The sequence below is a fragment of the Zingiber officinale genome, chromosome 10A (assembly GCF_018446385.1).
Source record: "Zingiber officinale cultivar Zhangliang chromosome 10A, Zo_v1.1, whole genome shotgun sequence".
In the NCBI taxonomy this organism is placed as follows: Eukaryota; Viridiplantae; Streptophyta; class Magnoliopsida; order Zingiberales; family Zingiberaceae; genus Zingiber; species Zingiber officinale.
The window spans coordinates 71,758,762-71,778,186 of NC_056004.1; positions in this window are offsets into that span (position 1 = coordinate 71,758,762).

Here is a 19,425-nt window from a genome sequence, read left to right on the forward strand (position 1 = left end):
ATCCATAAATACACAGCCCTCAGGGCCTCTCAATCCTCGGCTAACACGGCCGGTAGGATTGTAAACAAGCCGAGCCGAGCCGAGTTTTGGGGTGTTCAAGCTTGTTTGATAAGATAACCGAGCCGAGCCAAGCCGAGCTTAAAATGAACCAAGCTTTTGAAATGAGTGTTCAAGCTTGGTTTGGTTTATTTTTTATGAGCTTGAGCTTGTTTGAAGCTTGGCTTGAGCTTGGTTCATTTAGATGTTATCAAGCTCTCAATTCAAGCTTGACTTGAGCTTGGTTCGAGCTTGGCTTGAGTTTGGTTCGAGCTTGGCTTGAGCTTAGTTTAAGCTTGGTTTATTTAGATGTTATCAAGCTCTCAATTTAAGCTTGTTTGATTGTTTGAAACTTTTAATTGTTTGATTGGTTATTAAGGTTGATAATTTAAATTTATTTATTTTATTTTATTTTATTTTATTTTATTTTATTTTATTTAGCATATTGAAATGAATTTTATTAATAAATATTGTTCGTGGACATTGTTCATGAACGTTGTTCACGAACATTGTTCACGAACGTTAACGAGCTGAACACATATGTGTTCAAGCTTGTTTGTTTAGCTTAACGAGTTGTTCAAGCTTGTTTGTTTAATTAATCTAATGTATATTGAACGAACATAAACAAGCTCTTACCAAGGCGAACACCAAGCTTGTTCACGAACGCTTGGTCCATTTACAGCCCTAATTTCAGACATGAATAATATAAGTAATTTCAATATATATATATATATATATATATATATATATATATATATATATATATATATATATATATATATATATATATATATATATATATATATATATATGTATATATATCAACTTACTCCACTACAACGAGGAAAACACAATCCACAACGTATTTTCAAATCGACTCGACAAATTTATTTATATTTAAGTGCATGTACGTCATTTCATTATCTTTTGATTGTACTTAGGGGGCGTTTGGTTAAATGATGAGAATGACTATGAGTATGAGTTTGATAGTAGGGTGGGATGGGAATAGGAATGGAAATGAAACCCATCAAATTATATGGGTTTGATTGATTCCCATAAATCTGGTAATCATTCCCAAAATGTGATTTCCAAACCCATAATCCAAGCATTATCTTTTACTATCATTCCATTCCCTCATTCCCAAACCCATCAACCAAACACCCCCTTAAATTCTAAGTGGCTTCTCTGCCACCAGAAAAGTTTTGAAAAAGAGAAAAAATTATAAGCAGATCATAAGTCTTGGACATACTAATCTTGGGATTTTAAAACTAAGTAAATCATTTATGACTTTTTATTTTGTTGTTATCTAATTCCGCTGCAAATTCTTGTATTGATAGAAATGAACAAATGACGAAAGAAAAGGAAAAAAATTGATATTAACCCCCTCAGTTGTTCAGAAGTTAACTTTGCAATGAAATATATGGAATATTCAAAATTTTAGAGAAAGAGAAGGATTACAATTTGCACAAATGATTGCAGCAAGTCTTTATAGTTTGTTTGCTTACAAGTCTCAATGCATACAAGTGTTTATGAATGTATCTTCTATGTAGGTGATTCATAACAAGCAAAAAGAACGAACGATGCATTATAAATATCATCACAGACTATCTCGCAAGGGTTACATCGGCTTAGAGGCTGAATTGGTAAGCTTCGAAACATTGTATTTGTCATTTTCAATCACGTATTTAATATTTTGTAACTAATCATTTTTGGAATTATAGAGGGAGAAAAAATTAATTGCTGAAAATGAAGAAGTTGATAGATCGATACTTTGGCGGAAAGCCCGCGAGGACAAATCTGGCAACATAACAAATATGGAGATAGCAGAAGTCGCTGAAAAAATTATAAATATTTTTTTTTATCTAATTTTCATATTGTCTTGCTAAATAATATTAGAATTTTTGGATTGATTTGTTACAATCTCACATTGTAGGATGATTTGTTGGAAAAGAAAGTCAAAGGAGAGTTCAAATCATCTGGGATGAATGATGTGTTAACTACTGCCTTAGGAAATTGAGAACACTATGGACGGGTTAGAGGCATGGGAGGATGTGTAAAACCCCAACTCTACTTTAAAACTGCTAGAAAGAAAAGGGAATCAGTCCCAAAGGATTCGATCGATAACTTCAAAGAGCAATCAGAGGAAAATAAGAGCTTGAAGGCTGAAGTAGAGAAATTAAAGGCTCAACTTGCTCAGGTCATTGATAATCAAACTTGTGAGGTTGTGATATCAAACAAGTCCTCAAACATGAACGACCCAAAATGGAGAGATGATGTGGAGGTTTATGAATGTGGCACTTCAAACTTGGAGGTTCTATAATTCTTAATTTTATGTCAAAGTTATTTTTCTTTCAAATTCAGATATTTATATACAATTTCTTATTGTTCTTAAAGGGGAAAAAAATGTAACTTGGCTGTCAAGCAACGTGAAAATGTGGTGGAATATGGTGCAATACTATCAGAAGGAGGCCCACATATACTGATTCATCATGTTTCACTTGGGGAAGGGAATTTCAAGGTATCTATTGATGTTGTCTTAGATGAAGAAGCAGAGCTTCCAATCCCAATTCGGTCTGGACCAACAATCGTCAATGATGCTTTTGGAACAATTGTTGCTTGGCCTAAAGAGTTGGTAATTTTACCAAAGAAGAAGGTACTTTCAATTTTCTTGAAAAGTTGGTATTGGAAAAAACCTTAATCATTTGAATACTCATTTGAATATTTTAACATATTGCAGAAGAATGTACAACATCAATCATTTGCTCCTTCGGATGTTCATGGTGATCAGGACAAGTACAAGGAAATTGAGAAAACTTTACCGATGGCATGCAAGTATATCTACTCGTATGTTATCAGATTGATGCCTAAAGATGAGAGCATACACATAGAATATGATGAAGCTATGTTTGGACGTCCTAAAAGTGTATGGTTGCTAAGAGAAGATATCTTACGCTTTATGGAGATGAAAGAGATAGGTACCAGACACATTTTGGTTTACATGGGGTATGTTATATGTTAAATACAATATTTGTTCACATGCTTTGCTTTGTTCACAATATTTGTTCACATGCTTTTGCTTTGGTTTACATAGGGTATATTTAGATTTTTCATTACTTTGCCATTACCTTGCAATTAATACCTTGCAGTTACCTTTACAAATACATGAAGAAAGAAAATAGAGCTGAGTATGTGTCATTTGTGGATCTTGGTCACATACCTACATGCGGTGTGGGTGAAGATGGTAGTAAATTATCACAACATATTGCTGCTCAGTTGGGAGCATCGAACAAAGATAGCATATGCTTCATCCCATATAACACCGGGTAAGATTTTAATTATTTATTTTTTCCTACTACATGCTAGTCAATGTTATATTTTTTGTGTGCAGGTACCATTGGATCTTGACTATAATTAATGAAGATAAGAATAAGATATATTTATTGGACTCTTTGAGTAACAGGAACCGAGATCATGCTTGGCAAACTATTGTGACCAAGTAAGTCGTAACTTATGCTAATTTTGAATGCATTCAATTCATTATAGGTTGAAAAACTAATTTTCTATTTTTACAATGTAGTGGGGTCAAGATATACAATGCATCAAGGGGTATTTCAAAAGGACCAGGTTTTAAACAATTGATAGTATGTATTGTGACTATGTATTTAGACATCAATTAATAATTCTTATTATTTGGATTGTGACTTCTTGCATGACATTTTCAATTTCATTAGAGTAATCTTAAACAAAATGGTGGTGTTGAATGTGGATATTGTGTGATGCGGTACATGAAAGAGATAGTCTTAGATGAATATCCACAATTGGAAAGAAAGGTGAATTTCTTCTTTATGAAATATTTTATTTATAAAATATTAAGTTATTTTTCATTGATCCTAAAATTTTTGTTAATGATTCAGTTTGCAGCATCAAAAAAACAAACAGAATTACAATAAATCTCAGTATGATGAAGTCAGAAGTGAATGGAGCGAATTTGTCTATTTCTATGTGGGTGCCTAAGTGTAGGCTATGATATAAAGTTTAGATTGTATTTAGAGATTTATGGATACAAAAGTTTTTGGGTTATGCTTAAACATTTCTTTTATGAATACACTTTTGAATTGTATTTGACAGATATTTTGTGATATATTTGTTCAATTTTGGTGATGAAAATTATTGTGTTATAGTAAAATATTTGATATACACTTTTGTCAATTAAATTTGTATTGTAGTAAAATATAGTCAACTACTTCGATACTATAAATAAAAATGATGAAGCAATACAATACATAAGACTTCGGTATATTTAATATTGTCGTAGTTAAAGAAACTATTTACTTTGTCACTGATTAAAATTGTTGAAGTCGTTCGTATGTATTACTGCGTTAACGTAAATTGTTGAAGTGTAGTAAAATATGCTTTCCTACTTCCATACTACGCTGAAGTATTACAATAACAATTACTTTGATCAAGCTAAAATATGCAGAAGTAATATTAACTATTTACTACACCATAATATAAACAATTGTGAAGTCGTACCTTCTTTACACTTCGTTAGACAATGTTACCTCTGCAGTAATATATCATCAACTACTTCGGTAATTTTATTGGTCTTGATGAAGTAATAAAGGTTTTTTACTTCGAAATCGGTCTGATTTTGAACCGGTTTTGGACCGATGATAGACTTCGGTAATCATGTGCCGAAGTAAAATAATAACCCTTTTACTTCACGTGCGTCTACTTCGGTAAATATCTACCTATTACTTCGGATAATATCCGAAGTCTATTATCGATTTTCACATAGTGCATGCTTTAACAAATTCAGTGCATGTTTTTAAATAACATTCTTTAAAAACATGTTTGCATCGTTGCATGTTTTAGTGAGGTAGCTGGTTTCTTACTAAGCTTAAAGCTTACAGATACTATTTTTCCTTATACTGCAGATAAGGGTAAAGGAAAGATGGACTAGCAGAGGAAGCTGGAGGTCAATGCAGAGATGGTGTGTGTGGCAGGAACCTGGAATGAAAATCCTTAGGAAGTTTAGCAAATTAAGAACTTAGTTTCTTTTCTTAAGACACTTTTATGCATTTCTAGTGGTTTAAATGCTATGAATTAATAAACCTTGCACTATGTCAAGTCAGAATGCTAGTTAGTGGATATTAGAATGTTTTCCATGCATTGTATAATTGTTGTGTGAGGTTTTGGCACGAACTAGTGCTGAAATCAGAGTTTCGAACAGAATCGAACTTCGATCGATCTACGGATCGATCGGCAGGTGAGTAGGTAGTTGGGAAGTTCAGTTTCCAGTCCCGAGCTCAGTTGGGATGTTCAATTCCCCGTCCTTAGCATATGGATACCAGCAAAGACGGTCTGTAGACCTGTCATCAGTTGTATCCGTCCTTAGTAGAGTAAAATTCAATTAGCCCAGCTGATCGCGCAGCATTGAGCACGGATCTACCGACCGATCAGTGTGCTCCTGGATCGGTCGGTAGACCGATCCAGCCGCATACAGAAGTTTTATGGTTTATGGATCGGTCAGCCGACCGATCCAGAGGTTTTCTCCGTGCCAGTATCAAGCTGGATCGATCCGACAGCCCAATCGATCCATGGGTCGATTGAAATGCCTGATTACAGCTAGCATGTCATCCGAGAGGCATAGATTATCTTCCCTAGCATGTGTATAACTCCTAGGTACACTAGAATATTAAGTTCAGATTTTACAGTAATCAGTTTAGCAAAATTTTAATCAATCCAGATTTCCGCAATAGTAATTTAGCACAGCATAATGTAGCGATCGGCCTCACAGCCTAGTCAGTAGGAGGCGGGTCGTTACACATTTAATGATTGTATTTTGGACTTATTGTATCATATTCTATATTAATAAAGATATTTGGTTTTTGGTTATTATACTTACTTATATTGGTGCCAAATAAACTAAGTATAATAACGTCTTTGAGTAGAAGGTTCTTACCTATATCAATCGGTTAGCTGAACCGATAGTGAGATGATATAGGGAACACTACTCTTAATCATTCCTAGTCGAATATTAACATTCAGGGACAATGTTAATGCAATAAGACTAGCATGTAGGTCAACTCAATGACTTGATCTCACAAGTCATGGATATAGAGATATCAAGTTGACACATGGGTATACATTAGAGAATGTATACTGAATGACCCGCCATGAGAAAGTATCATGGATCGTTATATGAGTGTCATATACTTTCTCATGTGACTATTAGTATGACTACTAGTCCTTAGACCTGAAGTCACCATGGTTCCCTACATAAGGTGTTATGTACTTTGGTTTCGTCAAACGTCACCCGTAACTGGGTGGACTATAAAGGTGATTACTGGGTATATAACAAATTATGCAGAGGGATGTGAGTGATGTAGATGGGATCTATCCCTCCTATATGACGGGAGAGACATCGGTATTCTTGATAGAGTGAGACCACGAAGTGCATAGCCATGCCCAAATGAGTCAATATAGGATATTGAGCTCATTTGATTTAGTGAGTCTACTTGGAGTTCAAGATTTAGATTGGTCAGAGGATGACACGGTCTATGCCTCACATTGACCAATCTAGATGTCTAGGATAGAAGGACACTTGTCATATATTGTGAGGAGTCACAATTAGTAGTCACAAGGTGATGTTGGATCTCGACATTCTTGTAACTTGGGTAGTAATGATGTGTTGCTAGATACCGCTCATTACTTATGCTCCTAAATGGGTTTAGGGCATTGCCAACGTTACAAGAACCTATAGGGTCACACACTAAGGACAATTAGATGGAGATTAGGTTCATATGATGAACCAAGAGGATTAGATTCATTTGATGAATCAAATTGGATTAAGAGTAATCCTAATTGGGCTAACTTGAGTTGGACTCAAGTTGATTCATGTGTTCAATGAGTCTAATTTAGATTATGACTCATTGAATCAATTTAATTTAATGAATTAGATTCATTATATATTAAATTGGCTTGAATCAAATGGTTAGATTAGATCAACCATGGAAGAGATTTGGTCAAGTTTGACTTGACTTGAGAGGAAGATTAAAAGTCTAGTTTGACTTGACTTTATGCCACCTCATTGGTGAGTTGGCATTGATGTGGACTAATGATGTTACTCCACATCATCATGGTTGCCACCTCATGGGAGTTACTAGTGAGTGCCACCTCATGGAGGTTACATTCTCTCCTTGATGACAACTTAATGCATTAATGAGGGGAGTTACACATGAGAAAGGTGGCCGGCCACATTTTGAATGGGGTGTGAATTGATTTTATTTATTCATTCAAGTGTGGAATTTTGCATCTTCTTCCTCTCAAGCTCTCCCTCTCCTCCTTCCTTGGCCGAACCACATAGGTGCTAGCACACCTTGGTTTTTCGTCACCTCCACCTAGTGTGTTCGTGTGGATACGTGTAGAGAGTTGTCTACATTGACAACTTCGAGATCCGGCGTACCGAGGACGAGTGAGATACGCAAAAGGGCACGCAACAAGGGTAAAGATCTTCATCATGTAGATCTAGAAGTTTTGTAACTCGTACTCATATGTTTTCGAATTTTTCTTCGCACGAGATCCGTTGGCTAGGGTGATTCGGGGTTTCCGCGACGCGAAAAAGCGGTTTTCGCGGCCCAAAAAACCCAACACTTTTATGGATGATTATAGGAAATTATTTAGGAGCGTGTGATCTTCTCCATCTGAAAGGGCACAATCCTATTTAATGGACTAAGTATCAAGTAATGGTATACACTTAGGCACATTTAATAGTATCCTCCCCATCGGAGTCACTGCTATTATTTGTGTGACCGAAGGAACACCAACTATTAATTTTATTTGTCATAAAGTTAGGTTGACAAGAATAAAATTAATGGGTAAAATCTCCTCTTACAAATGTTTGAATTTGTATACGTCCACACTATTATGACATACAAAATTCACGGTGTTTTGAGGTGTTGATGAATTTAAATGATATTGTTTGAGGAATCAATATTATTTTAAATTCTTAAGTTTTGACCAAAACTTATTTTGTGATTCTTAGGATGACTTTCAACCCACTTCCTATTATTCTGAAAGAGAACAAACTTACTGGTCCCAATTACATAGATTGGAAAAGAAACCTGGACATTATCTTAACTGTTGAAGGCTATAAGTTTGTACTGTTAGAGGTCTGCCCTAATGAGCCTAATAGTGATTCTAGTGAAGAGGAGATTGAGTATCATAAGAAATGGGTCAAGGCAGATGAGATGGCGCGGTGTTACATTTTGACTTCTATGTCAAATGTGCTGCAACATCAGTATCAGTCCATGCCTACTGCCTATAACATGATGTACAATCTGAAGGAACTCTTCGGACACCAGAATCAGGCTGCTAGGCAAGAGGCTATAAGAAACTTAATGACAACCACCATGTTAGAGGGTACACCCGTAAGGGATCATATCCTCAAAATAATAGCTTACTTGAATGAGATACAAATCCTTAGAGCTGAAATCAATGGGGAAGCCCAGGTCGATATTATTCTCCAAACACTACCCAAACGTTTTGAGCAGTTCCGCCTGAACTATAATATGAATTAAAGGATTTATTCATTGGAGGAACTACTGACAAAACTTCAAGCAGCAGAAGGACTATTTCGTCATAGTTCTCAAATCCACTTTGCTGAAAATATTTCTACTTCTAAGTCGAAAGGCAAGAAGAAGAAGAAGAAACAAACTGGATCGGTAAAGAAAGTGAATCGATCTCTAGGTACTGGACTAAAAGCAGGAATGAAGAAGCTGAAGGGCAAGTGCTTCATTTGCAAGCAGTCTGGACATTGGAAGATGGGCTGCCCTCGTAGGAAAGAAAACAATAAAGAGGTTCCAGGAAATCCGACAACTATATGAAGGAGAGATAACCGTCTACATGGGCAATGCTACGAAAGTGGCGGCTGTTGCAGTGGGAGATGTTTACTTATCATTTGATAGGAATAGAACTTTGATTTTGAGAAATTATCTTTATGTAACAAGTTTTAGAAAAAATTTAATTTCAATTTCTAAACTATTTTTAGATGGATATACTGTTTCTTTTGATGACAAAGTGGTTATCAAGAAGAATAGGGTAGTTATCTATTCTGGTACATTAGTTGGTAATTTGTATACTCTAAATCTAATAACTCCCACAAAACAACAAATGAAAATTAATAACACATCCTCTAATTCTAATAAGAGAAAGGAACCTTTAGAAATGAACCAAACATATCTTTGGCATCTAAAACTTGGTCATATTAACTTGAGTAGGATTCAAAGGCTAATAGCCGATGGACTCTTGGGTTCATTAGTGGTGGAAAACTTTCCAACCTATGAATCTTGCTTGGAAGGAAAAATGACCAAGAGACATTTTAAGGCCAAGGGGTATAAAGCAAAAGATGTGTTGGAATTGGTTCATTCTGATTTGAGTGGACCTATGACTATCCAGGCGAGAGGTGGTTTTGAATATTTTGTCTCTTTTATAGATAACTATTCGAGATATGAGTACATTTACTTGATGTACCGCAAGTCTGAGTGCTTTGATAAGTTCAAAGAGTACAAGGTTGATGTGGAGAAACATCATGGTAAAAGTATCAAGACACTACGGTCTGATCGTGGTGGCGAGTACCTCTCAGGAGAGTTTAGGAATTACTTATCAGAGGTTGGGATTCAATCCCAATTGTCTACACCTAGTACACCCCAACAGAATGGTGTGGTAGAACGAAGGAATAGAACTCTGTTACGATTCCGCAAGTGTACGGATTCGTCATCAGTAATATAAAAGATTGTCGAACCCTCAAGAACTGGTTATAAGCACTAGTGAAGGCACACTTAGGATTAGTTACACTATCGATGGTTGTAGTAATCTAAGAGAAAAGATCGGAGAGCGGGAAAGAGAATTAGCAACAAGGGGAAATCAACCTGGTTAATGAAGAGCTCTAGGAGTTCGGTTTCATTGTGGAGGTATTGATGTTTCTCATATTATCTTATACTCATTGTCCTTCGACATGCATTCGTCGGAAGCCTAAGCAACTATCTTTAAGCACCAGACAGAGGCAATCCCTACGAAATCCTGTCACGGTTAACCCCTATCACGAGGGCGCCTCGGTAGATCGTAATAATATGATTCTTACCGATGTTATCAAGGATAGAAATAAGAAGCTAGGTTTGGTCTCTTACTTCCTTGCGAAGGAATCACCTCTCCTTTCGAGGAAGTGCCCTAGATGTCCGTGAACGGGTTACCCCTGTTACTAGGGCCCCTCGGGAGTACGATCTAAGGTATTTCCTCTACGAGGTTGGCAATTCCTGCACCATCAATCAACACAACAAAGAAATCGAGGAATTGAAATAAAGCAAGCGAAATCATCCAATGAATATAAACATGATATGAGTTTTACATCAAACCTATCCACAATTACTCCCTCATCCCAGAACAAAGACTCTACTCCATGGACGCTAGAGAAGAACCTAAAGACATAGTGAAACTAAACATACATGTAACACCCACTAAGCTTTTAAGATAAATAAGAGAATGATGAATTTACCTTAGAAAAATATTAGTAGAATGTTGAACCAAAAAGAAATAAAAAGAAATAAAAATAGGGAGTAGTCAAGGATTGAACCTTGAACATCTTATATTATAATTTATGGAATTAATTAGTAGAAACCAATTGGGATAGAGAGAAGATATTGATAGCAAGGAAAGGGAATGCATGATAAAGATAGGAGTAAAGATCTAAAAAGAGAAAGCAAGAAAAGAGCAAGAGAAAGGCAACTTGCCTTCCTCCCTTTCTCTCTCTTTTCCCTCTCTTGCCGTGACATTAAATGGAGAATGAAGGGGATTCATTCCCCCTTGTTCTCATCATAAATGATGAGAATAAATTAGAAAATAAAATAAATAAAAGAAAATAGAAAATGGGTTAAAGGAGAAGGAAAGCAAAAACCAATTTTGCTACCTCTCCCCCCTTAATATAAAAAAAAAAAAAAAGATGATGTAAAGGGAAAATTCTATTTTCTCTCATTTTCCCTCATCCTCCCTCTCCCTCACCGAACCCTCAGTCCCCTCTCCTCCATCTTCGGCCCCAAGCCAAGGTTTTCTCCTAAGAAAGCCTAAGATACAAGGAGGACTTAGCAAGGGAATCAAGGGAAGGGAACTAGAAGAAGAGGCTACTTCTTCCATCACCACACCTTAGATCCACAAGCGAAAAGGATGTAAGCTTTCCCCTCACCTGTGGTACAAGGCGTTTTATGTACTTTTCGGATTTTATGAGGATTAGAAAACCTAGAATAGAATTTAAGAAAAATTCGGCCAAAGAAGAGTTTTCAAATCTAGGAAGGTTTAAACAAGTCCTCATTTCATGATATTTTTCTATGCTATGTAGGAAGGTTTTCCTTCATGTTTTTATACCTATATGATGCTTGGTCAGAGGAGTACCTAACCCTAGAATTTCGGCCAAAAATATTTTAAAGAGGTTAGGGAAAGCATTGTTTAACCAAACTAGTACAAGATTCCCTCCATGAATTACTAAGGGTCTTTTATGGGTTTTTCTTGCTTGAAAGTTACTTGGAACCAAAAGAAATCCACTCATATGTTTCGGCCAAGAAAAGAGCTTAGGGTTAGGAAGACCTTTAAATTTAGGTAACCATGTTTATATGATAGAATATAGAGTTCTCTTAAAGAATTGCATGTCGAATATTGCTAGAAATTCATGAACTCTTCATTAAGATTTTCGGCCATGATAAGATGGATAGCTTAGAAAAGCTTAAACAAAATTTTAACATGCTCAAGACCTCTGTGATATTAAGATATGAAAGTTGTTTAATGCTCTCATGCTTAATTAGGGTATAGAGAATTTAGTTACATGATATATGACATGTAAGATCACAAGGGTCCTAGCTTGTTTATGAACCAAATTTGTATATGATGTTCTTAGTAATTTTTGCCATGAAACTTACTTAGGTTTTCCATGCTTTAGGCCACTTAAAACCTAGTTTAGAGATTGGTAGGTTTTGGCCATGAGGAAAAATAAAAGAAAAAGGAAAGAAACCTAGGAAGCCTAAGACACAATTCACATGTATGTTTATTATGCTTGTCTTTATACATGCTATGAAACTTGTATGAATTCCTATGCTTTTAGGCTATTTGAAGCAAATTTAAACACTGATGAGTCTCAGCCAAGTAGGGTTTAAATGACCTAGAGGCCTTAGAATTGAAACCAATTGTGTTAAAAATGCTTCTTATGGAAATATGATAATATGTTGATTGTGTCACATGCTTGTATAATTTTTCCATGACCTAAATGGACCATTGTATGTTTTGGCCATGAAGGGATAGATGCCCTAGAAACCCTAGAACAAAAATTAAATATGCTCATGTCACTCTACATGAAATATGATAAGTAGAAAGCCAAAGTTCTCATGCTATATGTTGTTTAATGACCTAAAATGAGGCTAGGGTAAGTTTCGGCCATACCCATTGTATGATGCCTTATTATGAATTTATACATGATGTTAGTTCAAGTTCACATGCTTGTATGCTTGCTTTTATCCCTAATGAATACTTGTTAAATTTCGGCCATGACATATGTTAAGGGCTTGAAGAACTTAGGAACTAGCTCAAATATGCTTACTATGTTACTTGGAAAAAAATGCTATAAATATGGTTTAAGGTTTCCATGCTTTCATGACATTTGGGACCTTGTTTCACACCTGATAGGGTTCGGCCACATGAAGTTTAGGGACTTGGAGAACTTAGAAACTAAGTTAATCATGCTTATAATGCTTCCTATGAAATTGATGTGATGATAATTTAGGTTCCACATGCTTAGAGGTTGTTTTTACCTAAATTGAGATCTAAGGGGGGTTCGGCCATGACAAGAACCCAAGGGATTAGGAAGCTTAGAACCCAAGCTAACTATGTTACCATGTTTCTTATGATAGTATAATCACATGATACACCCTTATGCTTAAACATGTATGCTTGTGATTTATACTTTCCATGATATGATCTGTGCTTAGAAATATGCATGCTTTGATGATATGCTATGTGCTTAAAAAAAAATGCATGCTTTCATGATATGCTATGTGGATAGAAATATGCATGCTTTGATGATATGCTATGTGCTTAAAATATGCATGTTTTTATGATATGCTATGTGGATAGAAATATGCATGCTTTGATGATATGCTATGTGCCTAAAATATGCATGCTCTCATGATATGCTATGTGGTGAAAATATGCATGCTTTTATGACATGATGTATGCCTAAGTGATGCATACTTTTTATGACATGATGTATGCCTAAGTGATGCATACTATTTATGATATGATGTATGCCTAAGTGATGCATACTTTTATAACATAATGTATGCCTAAGTGATGCATACTTCTATGATATGCTATGTGACTAAATGATGCATTTTTATACATGCTACTTTACTTTGTAAGGCTTGTACCAAGGGTGGGCTCCTAATCAGCCCCTAGGCCTTTGGCTGTGTGATCCAGGCTAGTAAAAACAAAGGGATGGGCTCCTTAGTACGCCCCTAGGTCTATGGCTGTGTGATCCGGACCTAGTTCCTAGTATGATTCAAGACTTGCTACCTTGGATATACTTAGGAAGCGCGCATATCTACGTGATTTATCTATGTGTGGTACAAGCCGGGGCCCTGATTATGTTGATATTATGTTCAAGTATATATGTAAGAAGAAATGGTTTTAAAGATCATGAGACATACACATGTTTTTCGGATACATGTTTTCAAAATCATATTGCATATACCTTATGATCATGTTGTGATGATGCTATGATTTATGATATGCCATGATTAGATATGATTATGTTATGTTTCATGCTATGCTTTAAGAGCTTGATATGCCATGCCACCTTATGATGATACTATGATATGCCATGATTAGATATGATTATGTTATGTTTCATGCTATGCTTTAAGAGATGATATGCCATGACTAGTTATGATTTTGTTATGTTGCATGATATGCTTAAAGAGTATGATATGTTATGCCATGACTAGTTGAGATCATGTTATGTTGAGACATTCTTTGATCATGTGATGATTTTCGGTTTTAGTGAGTAGGAAAGGAACTTACTGAGCCATGAGTGCTCATAGCTTACTTTCCTTGTACCACAAATAAAGGAAAAAGCTGGATGAGCTAAAGGAGCAGCAGGAGAGGCCAGGAGATGTGTGTGGCAGTGGCTAGGCAACCAAATAAGAACATGCTTTAAAAACTTTTAAAGAACTATGCTTTGGTATCATGAATTGTAGTACCGTATGTGTGACTTGATGTTATGGTTCTACTAATTTTGATATCATGTTATTGATGCCGTGATAGTGTAGTTCGGATCTGATGAAAAGAAAAACAAAAGAAAAGTTTTTATTAAACTAAGAAATTATTTTAAGTCTTCCGCAGTTTTAAAAAGGAAAATCTGTACATGGAGTATCGTAGCCCTGTCCCTTAGGGTTAGCAGGGAGGGCGGGCGGGCGTTACAATACAATCCTCCAAAACGAAAAGGGAAAGAAGAAGTATGCTTATCCAATGACGATGAGTGATCTCCGGATCCAATCCTTTACTTCTAGAGTTGAGGTGGCGATGGAAAGTCGCTGGATCGATGTCTTGGACGGTGTGAAACAACACCAGAATGAATCTCCTCTTGACAGCTCGCCTCCCTACCTTCCCCCCTGGAAAAAGGGGTTAAACCCCCCTTTTATAGGCTAGGGCACGGTGCGGCGGCATGGCCGTGCAAGGATGGCACGGCCGTGCCCTAATTGGGCTCTGGATGCGCTGCAGGGCCGTGCCAATTGTCACGGCCATTTGATGATGGGGCTCGGTTCCTGGGGACATGACCGTGCAGGGTCGTACGGCTGTGTGCTGCTTGGCCTCGATCATGGGGTGCATGACCATGCAGGGTTGCACGGTCGTGTTCTGCTTCACCTCTGGTTCGGCCGCATGGTCATGCAAGGGTTGCGCGTGTTAGAGTGTATACTAAAAGTCTAGTTTTTTGTAAACATTTATTTTTAAAATAAAGAATCACATTGGTCAAATGTCTACATTTATATGCTAAGTGTAGTTGTTCAATTAATTTATATTGTAGATAACATGGTGTGTGGTGTCACACACAGAAGATCATGTTATCAGTTCCTTATAAATTATAAACAGTAGCTCATGACTAAGATGGATAGGAACTAACCATTGGAATAGTCGTAGTGTAATTTGATATTAGTTTATCTTGACTATAAAATTACACTAGTACACTCTGAGTGTATTGAGCAGAACCATTTGAGGTAGTTTCTGTTGGTGCGGGAAGCATCCGACGATCGAACCTGAGTTTTGATAATGGCAAAGGATTCAAAGTTAAGGTGTGTGGTGATCTAACAGTCTGAATGAGTTTGCAGGAAAGTCCTAAGTGTACTTAGGCAAAAACCCTAACTATGGTTAGACAAGGTCAAAACCTAGGGGATGGTAACCCTAGGTCATAGGGGGTGGTAACCCTATGCGGAAAGTCTTGGTGGGTCGAGTGCTTCAGGCAAAAGTCCTAAAGGGGGGGGGTAACCCTAGGTGGAAAGTCTTGGTGTCGCGAACCAGGTGAACGACTGGACCAGCCGGGAAGCGGAAGTCCAATAGAAAGTTCGGAAGCTTCGAGCACCGAGCAAAAGTCCAGTCGATCTGGAGGATCGCACTGGCAACAGGTAAATCTCCTGAGTGGAGTAGGTGAGGACGCGCTCCCCGTAGAGGGAACAGTAGGCGTCGGGTCAACCTAGGGTTTCCAGTCGGAAATCTGAAGTCAGACCCGGACAGTTCGGAGACTGTCATCATATTCTATTATCATATCTATATTGTTTTGTGCTAACTTTGTTTTGCAGGGTATGTGTTTGGGACTAACACTTATTGCAGGACCAAAGGAGCATAACTCAGCCTTGGATGAACAGTGTCCGAGGCGCCTCCATAGGGCTTGGAGGTGCCTCGGGTGCAAAGCTGAGCTGGCTGCGAAGCAAGCCTGGAGGTGCCTTGAAGGAGGCTCAAGGCGCCTTGGATTGTTGGATGAAGGCGCCTTGGAGAGCACAAAAGGTGCCTTGAAGGGATAAGTCACGACCTGTTCAGGCTTGATCTATGCGGGCGACTTGGCTAGTTTATGGTGCCTTGGACGAGCTTTAGGGCACCTTGAACACTGTTTAAAAGGGGGTTTCGAGTAGCACCTTCAATGAATGAATTCCAAGCGATCCCTTTGCAACTAGCTGCTAACAAGACGACCCGGAAGTGCTGCGACTTGACACCAACGACCCGGAGCTCCAAATCTTCAGATTACTATACTGTTGTCGGTATAATTGTCTTTTCCAATTGTACTTAATTGTAATATTTGTACTCTATTCGAGCTTATAGTTGTTTTCCACGGAAAGCGATCAAGGATAGCGGGTCTTCGAGTAGGAGTCGTCACAGGTTCCAAACGAAGTAAATTCCTTCGTGTCTGTGTGCTTGTTCTTATTTTCCATTGCTTATTACTCTGTTAGTTTTTCGTACGATTTACGAATTCGAAAAGTGAAAGCCACGAGCTCTATTCACCCCCCTCTAGCACTTCTCGATCCAACAATTGGTATCAGAGCGGGGTCGTTTTGAATCAGTACAACCACTATTCAAAACATTTTTTTATGGTATTTTCAGATTTTTCGGAGTAAAATTAGAATTAGCTTAATAGCTACATTCTAATTGTTTTAATCGAATCGGTTTTGCTCGAGGTTGGTAGAATACCACTCGAGCCTGTTTTCCCTTATTTCTCCTGCACTGCTAATCCAAAACCCAGTCTTGGAACCAGTTTTATTGTTTTTGTCATTCAGATTTCAAATGGCCCATCAAGAGGGTTATAGCACCGTTCGTCCCCCGCTCTTCACCGGGAAGACTTCGGGTACTGGAAGGGGCGAATGGAAGCATTCCTCAAAACCCAGTTCGAGACATGGATGATCGTCAAGACTGGACTACAACTCCCATCCGACGAAGATGGCAAGCCGACACCCTGCAAAAAATGGGAACCGACCATAATCAAGAAGGTGGAAGCTGATGCCAAAGCGACCTGCACCCTCCAGTGCGGACTAACCAAGGAGGAGCTCAATCGAGTTGGTCCATTCACATCAGCAAAGGAGCTTTGGGAGAAGCTGATCGAACTCCACGAGGGAACCTCTGACACAAAAGTAAGTAAACGCGACTTGTTGCTTAATAAATTGTATAACCTAAAAATGTAGGAAGATGAGACGGTCTGCCAACTTCATGCACGGATACAAGACATTCTCAACTCCCTCCACGCAATCGGTCAAAAGGTCGAAAATAAGGACATTATAAGGTATGCACTCAACTCTTTTCCTAGGAGTACATTGTGGGCATCAATGGTAGATGCCTACAAAGTCTCCAAAGATTTATCTTCAATTAGATTAGACGGGCTATTTTCAGAATTCAAACTTCATGAGCAGACTAATACATAGCCTTCCGAGAAAGGAATTGCTTTGCTTGTAGGTACCGGTGGAGCTCGAGAATCAAGATCACGACGAAGAATCGAACAGGAGCCGGAAGCAGAAACCGACTCAGATGAAGAAGACAATGAACTAACCATTGAACTCATGAACCTTGTGAAGAGACTCTACAAGAAGAAGAAAGGTTTCAACAAGAGAGACCTAAAGAACGTAGTCCAATCCAAGGAGGCCCAACCGAATTCTAAGGTAAAATTTGAGGTGATCTGCTACGGATGCAACCAGAAGGGGCACATCAAGGCCAACTGTCCTAACCAAAAGGAAGCAAAGAAGCAGAGAAGGAAGAAGGCCCTGAAGGCGACATGGGATGAATCTTCCTCAGAAGACGACGACGATGAACTCGATCAGACGAGTTTACTTGCGCTGATGGCCCGGGACCAAATCAACCTGTCCGAGAGTGAGAGCGAGTCGGAGGCCGAGTCCGAGTCCGAGCGAAGCCACGGATCCGTATCCGTTTTCAAAGGGCCCGATCCCTCTGTAAGTATCTCTCGACTCAATAATTTAGTTAATTATTTGTTATGAAAATTTGCTTAATCAAACCTTAGAGTCAAGTCACTTCTAAAGGAAGTAGAAGTCCTTAAAGAAGTGACTAACTCCGAATCTTTGACTGAACCAGTTTAGACTGGAAATTCAATTCAAGTCCAAAAACTTGAAGAAGAGAATTCCAGCCTGAAAATTCAAGTCAAGGATATGGAAAAAACACTAGAGCGGTTTTCTTTAGATTCCAATAATCTTGACTTAATTCTTGGGACACAAAGAGCCGTTTACAATAGAATTGGTCTAGGATTTAAACCAAAGAAAAAATATAAATCTTATTTATCTCTTGTACAAAGAGCAGATAGAAAAATAGTCCAAGCATGGGTCTCCAAGTCCAAATTGATTAATCAAGTTGGACCTGGTCAATATTGGATCCCGAAGGATCAAATACACTACCTCGATAGACCATATCGAGGCTATGATCCAGGGGGAGCAAAGAGAAAAACGATATTAATAAAACGAACATAATTCTAAAAATTTGAAATTAAATTAAAATTTCAAAATTAAAAATTCAAAATTCAAAATTCAAAATTCAATTAAAAATTCAAAATTCAATTCAAAATTCGAAATTAAATTAAAAAATTTAAAATTTAAAATTTAAAATTCAATTAAAAATTTGAAATTAAATTAAAAAAATTCAAAATTCAATTCAAAATTAATTCAAAATTAAAAATAAAATTCAACTTAAATCAAATAAAAATAGAAGGAGGATCCAGAATAGCTGGCACCCCCAACTAAACTACCCGACTGGGTAACCGAACTTAATTTACCCGGCAGGGTAACCGAACTTTACCTACCCGGCAGGGTAAATGAAGTATTGGATGATAGTACGTTGAGGAAACTTAGTCATCGCATGTCTAGGAAGATATGGCTTCGACCTGATGCATTTGGCTAAGTGGAACTGACCGAAGCTACCCTTTAAGGATCCTGACCAGTTAGACCAAGGTTTTGTACTAAGTTCAATGGGTAGGACTATTTGGAAAACCTCGAAGGTATGGTTACTTTAATGATGTCCTTGTGACTCACCATAGCCCAGAAGTTTATCCATAGAACGCCTGCTTGTTGAACCCCAAAACTAAACCTAAATCTAACACAAAGTTAAACAAAACCCTTAAATTGAAACTAATTCATCTCATAAAATTATAGGATTCCCTGATTGAAAATTTAGATCAGGTGAGATGACTAAGTAATTAAAATTAATTCAAAACTAAATTCGTAATTAAAATTAAAATTCGTAATCAAAATTAAATTCAAAATTAAAATTAATTCAAATTTTTTTAATAAATTATTTTTTCAAAATTAATTAACT